This window comes from Chiloscyllium plagiosum, unplaced genomic scaffold, assembly GCF_004010195.1.
Source record: "Chiloscyllium plagiosum isolate BGI_BamShark_2017 unplaced genomic scaffold, ASM401019v2 scaf_56, whole genome shotgun sequence".
Taxonomy (NCBI): Eukaryota; Metazoa; Chordata; class Chondrichthyes; order Orectolobiformes; family Hemiscylliidae; genus Chiloscyllium; species Chiloscyllium plagiosum.
This window is the reverse complement of record NW_025215377.1, coordinates 150,782-157,001: the sequence shown is the minus strand read 5'-3', so window position 1 is coordinate 157,001 and position 6,220 is coordinate 150,782. Positions and strand designations below refer to the sequence as shown.

Genomic DNA, 6,220 nt, shown 5'->3' with positions numbered 1-6,220 from the left:
TGTCTCTGTCTCTGTCTCTCTCAGGACCTCTCTCTTGTTCTTTGGAAACTCTTTACACCATTTTGATGTAGATTGCCGTTTTGATTGTGATTGGATCCCTGGGTCGATGAGAAAGGAGCAGAGATTTTGTGGAGTCTTTGGGACATTTCCTTAGAGTCCATTGCTGTGAGGAGAACCTGTGTTGGGATAGTCTCAGGTGGGACATCCTGATGATGTTCCTGGGTTACCTGGGTGGTGGATGTGGACCCAGTGTCGTGGCCTGTGGACCCAGTGTCTGGGTCTTGGAGAACACTCTTTCTTGTCATGTAATTCTCCCGCTTTACCCAAACTGTTGGCGAGACAGTGTTGATGATGTTCCCTCAGGTCTGCAGGATCACGTGTTGGTCTTCCTGCCTCAGCCACCTTTCCTGGTCATGGGTTCGCACTCACACTCACCTCTGGGAGAAAATCTATTCTTCCTCACCCTGCCTCTGATCCTCCCACCAGTTACTTCCATGCTATATCGCCTGCTTATTGACATCAGTGCTGAGGGAGCTGTTTCAGACCGATGTTGGGCACTAGGACCTGGATGAGGAAGAGTCTGCCTCACCTTGAGATCCAGGAAGGTAATTGCCAAGTGATAAAGTCATACGTATCCTCGAAAGGGCCAATGGACAGTTTTGGGTTTCCTGGTTCTGCCAGGTGCCAAGAAGGCTTCCAAGGACGAGAAAACAAAACAGTGTCTGTTTGATGTTCAGAGGTTGTTTCCACAGCACTGCAGAGACTCTGATAAGTGCACTCCTTCAGTCCATGGGGACTCTGGAAAAGTTTGAACTCTGAACCCAGGGAGCAGTTCACAGCAAATAACCTTCACCTGGTGGGAAGGTGACCATTCCAATCTGGTCACGATAGGGAACAGCACAGACAAAATCCCGGAATTCCCTCCCAAAGGGCATTGTGGGTCTACTCACAGCAAATGGGGGCAGCTCACCCCCACCTTCTTGCCGCATTTAGAATACTGTGTACAGTTCTGGGCGCCACATTACCAAAAGGATGTGGACGCTTTGGAGAGGGTGTAGAGAAGGTTTACGCGGATGTTGCCTGGTATGGAGGGTGCTAGCTATGAAGAGAGGTTGAGTAGGTGTAGGTTTATTTTCATTAGAAAAAAGGAGATTGAGGGGGGACCTGATTGAGATTTAAAACATCATGAAGGGTATAGACAGGGTGGATAGAGACAAGCTTTTTCCCAGGGTGAAGGATTCAATAACGAGAGGTCACGCTTTCAAGGTGAGGCGTGAAAGTTTAAGGGGGATACACGCAGCAAGTACGTCACACAGAGGGTGGTGGGCATTTGGAACGCATTGCCAGCAGAGGTGGTAGAGGCAGGCACGATAGATTCATTTAAGATGCGTCTGGACAGATGCATGAGTCGGCGGGGAGCAGGAGGATACAGATGCTTAGGAATTGACCGTCAGGTTCAGACAGTACACTTGGATCGGCTCAGGCTTGGAGGGTCGAAGGGCCTGTTCCTGGGCTGTAAATTTCCTTTGTTCTCTTTTTTACTCAAGGGGTGACTAGTGTCGGGTAATAAATGCCCAGCCAATGAAGCTATTTTTAAAAGCTGCAATGTCTTTCTAGAGTCGAAAAGCCCTCTAATAATTTGTGCGGCAAGGTTTTGATCCTACAATTCTCATCCCTGTTTGAATTCAAACCCAGCTCAGGCTCTGTAACCTCCTCCTGTTCCGAGATCTCTGTGTTCCTCCAGGAAGGGTCTTCGAGCACCCCCATCTTTAGCTGCTCCACCATGAAGCAGAAACAGATACGGTGGCGTACTTGGACTGTCACTGCATCAAGGAGGAGAAAGTGAGGCCTGCAGATGCTGGAGATCAGAGTCAAAAAGTGTGGTGCTGGAAAAGCACAGCAGGTCAGGCAGCATCCGAGGAGCGGGAGAGTCTTCATCCAATCCTCATCAGGAATGTGGAGATCATGCTCGAAATGTTGACTCTCCTGCTCTTCGGATGCTGCCTGACCGGCTGTGCTTTTCCAGCACCACACTCTTGGCTGTGACTGCATCAGTAATGCAAAACCCCTGCCTGGGAACAGAATTCCACAGAGCAAAGGGTATACTCTCAGAATAAAGGGGAACCACTTTAAGACTGAGATGGGGAACAATTTCTTCTCTCAGAAGGTTGGGAGTCTTTGGAACTCCTTGTCACAGAGAGCTGTGGGGACAGAGTCCGCGTGGATATTTAGAGAGATTCTTGATCAGTTGAGAAATCAAGGGTTACTGGGAAAGAGCAGGAAAGTGGATGTAAGGAATTTCGGATCAGCCATGATCCTATTGAATGGAGGAGAAGGCTGGAGGGGCTGATGGCCTCCTCCTGGTCCTATTTTTTATGGCTCGAGGTTTTACCTCACCCCCAGGCAGACAGTGAAACTTGAGTAAAATGTTTTTTTGAACAGATGGAACTAATGGGCCGAAGGGCCTTATGCTGTGCTCCAGAAAGTCTATGAGTCTAGTGACGGTAAAATAACTGTTGGCTGATCCAATCAGATTCACCAATGTCCTTTAGGGAAGGAAATCTACCCTCCTTTCCTGGTCTGGACCACATGTGATTCCAGACCCATGCTGTCCCTGTCCCGGGATTCGGAGATGCCGGTGTTGGACTGGGGTGTACAAAGTTAAAAATCACACAACACCAGGTTATAGTCCAACAGGTTTAATTGGAAGCACTAGCTTTCGGAGCATCGCTCCTTCATCAGGTGACAGGTGTCGGTCCGAAAGCTAGTGTGCTTCCAATTAAACCTGTTGGACTATAACCTGGTGTTGTGTGATTTTTTACCCTGTCCCAGGAGTGCTTGATGGAGACGGTGTACAGGGGCTTTACTCTGTATCTGACCCTGTCTGTCCCTTTCCTGGGAGTGTTTGATGGAGACGGTGTAGAGGGAGCTTTACTCTGTATCTAACTCGGTGCTGCCCCTGTCCTGGGAGTGTTAGACTGGGTATGGTGTAGAGCCTGAACTGCTGTGCTCTTCCAGCACCACTAATCCAGAATCTGGTTTCCAGCATCTGCAGTCATTGTTTTTACCATGGTGTAGAGGCAGCTTTAATCTGTATCTAACCCCATGCTGTCCCTGTCCTGGGAGTGTTTGGTGGGTGACAGTGCAGAGGGAGCTGTATCTGATACTGGCGGGTAACGTTCATTAAACCATGTTTGAAGTTTAATGATAAACAGGAGGGTATTCCCTGCCAGCTGCTTTGCAAGTGCTGAGTCACTGTTTTGTATATGCCCCTGGAGTGGTACAGTGTTTGAATAATAAACTGGTGTGTTCGTGCTAAAGAAAATAGGATGAAAAACGCAGGCAAATGCTTCACAATTGAGTCCTAGGGCTTTTTGAATTATTTAGAATTCCCATATCTGTGTAATTTGATTGTTCCTTCACTCTAAGTTTGGAATCATTATTTTCCCCACTGTCTGTTCCTCTTTGGCCTTATCTATCTCCCCTGCTGTTTCTCAAGTTGTTCATTTCTTGCTGTGTCTGAAATTGCTGTAGCACCTATCCCAAAAGCAGGATGTGCCAAAGTGCTTTAGTGATAATTAAATACTTTTGGAGTGTAGTCATCGTTGTGTTTTAAATAGCATTGCAGCCACTCTGTGCACAGCAAGATCCCACACACAGATACTTTCTGTTTCTGAGTGACGTTGGCCAGGAGACTGAGGGTAACTCCCTGGTGAGTGGTCAATAGAGCACAAGGGTCAAACCTGCACACCATCGCCAGGAGGACAGCACCCCTACAGCGCGGGCACTGGAACTGGGCTCAAATCTTCCAAACTAGGATATGAAAGAATAACCTTTCAACTGGTGGGAGTGTATCCCTGGGGTCAACTTCAGAGTAAAGCTCCTTCTACACTATCCCTGTTAAACTCCCCCAGGGCTGGGACAGTACAGGATTAGATATAGACTAAAGCTCCCTCTATACTGTCCCCAACAAACACCCCCAATACATGGACAGCATGGGGTCAGAAACAGAGTAAAGCTCCCTCTACACTGTTGCCCAGCAAACACTCCCAGAACAGGGACAGCATGAGGCTAGATACAGAGTAAAGCTCCCTCTACACTGTTCCCCATCAAATACTCGCAGTACAGGGACTGGATTAAAAGTGTCTTATGTTTATGAGCCTTGTTTTGCTTTTCCTTCTGTCCAAAAGTACTTTGTTTTTAACCCTTATTAAGTGTGAAGAAAAGCTTCTAAATTTAAAGTTTTAATTTCATATAGGTATTGTTACTTTTGTAAATGGTTTTATTCAAACAAACACACTAGGTCAGAGAGTCCTTATGTGTCAGAGAGCTGGTGATTGCAAGCCCTTTACGTTTTTAATTGACAGATGTTTATCCTGTTGGTTTTCAACAAGAGAGTAAGGTCATTAGTTTTGAATTTCAGAAGTATTTTTTGTTTTAATTGATTTCAGAACCCAGTTTAGTTCACCAGATGACCCCAGCCTGCGGTTAGAAGCAGGTTTAGTGTCCCTCCTGGGAGAAGAATTCGGGGCAGTTCAGGAAAAGAGTAGAACGGTCCAGTCTGTGAAGTTTTCAAACCAGGAGAGTCTGGGGAAAAAAATCTGCAGGTTCTGAGACTGAGAAAGTTTAAGCTCTCAGATTTGTGGGAGGTTTATGATGGTCAGTTTGGAAAGGGCTTCACTCATTGTCTGAACTGTCCACAGCAAAGAAATTGTAAGGAGACCTGAAGGATGTTTTCAAGAAGGAGTTAGATAGAGTTCTTAGGGTTAGAGGGATCAAAGGGTATGGGGGAGGGGAAGCAGAACATGGACTGAGTTGGATGATCAGCCATGATCATATTGAATAGGAGAGCAGGCTCAAAGGGCCCACTGGCCTACTGCTCCTATTTACTATTTTTCTCTTCATTAGTTAAATAGAAATTTCAAGGGTTGAAATAGGAGTAGAATTTCCCTGGATTTAAATCTATGTAATGGACAGTGTTGGGAAAAAGGTTGAAAGTTTGTTTGTGATTTGCAGCCATTCAAAATGTCATCCACTTTCAGATAGCTTGTCTTTATTCTTAATGTATTAGCAAGGTACTGCAGAGGCTGGAATCTGTACTGAAAATGACAAATGCTACAGATCACAGCAGGTCAGATGGCATCCACAGAGAGAGAGCAAGCTAATGTTTCAAAACAAGAAAGATTTACAAGGATGTTGCCAGAGTTGGAGGATCTGAGCTACAGGGAGAAGGCTGAACAGGCTGGGGCTGTTTTCCCTGGAGCGTCGGAGGGTGGAGGGATATGGGCCGGGTGCTGGCAGGTGGGACTAGATTGGGTTGGGATATCTGGTCGGCATGGACGGGTTGGGCCGAAGGGTCAGTTTCCATGCTGTCCATCTCTATGACTCTATGACTCTATCTGGACTTGAAATGTTAGCTTGCTCTCTCTCCATGGATGCTGTGTGACCCACTGCAATCTCCAGCATTTGTTGCATATTTATTCTTATTTCTTCTTGGATGTAATAAACTTCTGCTCTGTTGTTAAAGTAAGTCTGAAGCCTTGAGTAAATATGATTCAGTGACTGACCAGCATGTGAACAAAGTAAACATTAAAAAAATCTATCAAGCCAGATTTCACTCAGAGTTTTGACTTGTCCTTGTGCTGTGATCACCAAAACATCCTTCCGAAATCACAGACATTCCTGTCAGTTCACTCCACTGCCTCCTCATTTCTCAGGACAATATCCCAGCATCTTCAGTCAATTCTAATTCATATGGCCTCTCAGTTCTAGTATTGTGATTGTGAATATTATTCCACACCTCCTTTGTGGGAAGCTAGGGAAGAGATTGCTGGGCCCCCTGCTGAGGTATTTGTATCAAGTTGAAAAGTGTGATGCTGGAAAAGCACAACAGGTCAGGCAGCGTCCGAGGAGCAGGAGAGTCGACGTTTCGGATGTAAGCCCTTCTTCAGGAATTACTTATGCTTTTTCACTGCCACATTTCTCGACTCTGATTGCCAGCATCTGCAGTACTCACTTTCTCCCGACATATTTATATCATGAACAGCCGTGGGGTGAGGTACTGGGAGACTGGAGGTTGGCTAATGTGGTGCTATTGTTTAAGAAAGGATGTAAGGAAAAGCCAAGGAACTATAGACCAATAAGCCTGACGTCAGTGTGGAGAGGTGGGGGGGGGGGGGTAGGGGGTAACATCATTGGAGGGAGATCTAAGGGACAACAT

The 6,220-nt window shown here is 46.3% G+C and overlaps 1 long non-coding RNA gene across 1 annotated transcript in view; it reads left to right on the top strand.

Moving 5' to 3' along the window:
- Positions 1 to 6,220, top strand: part of LOC122548326 — a 15,417-nt gene that overhangs the window by 9,082 nt on the left and 115 nt on the right. The gene's annotated exons all lie outside the window — the stretch shown is intronic.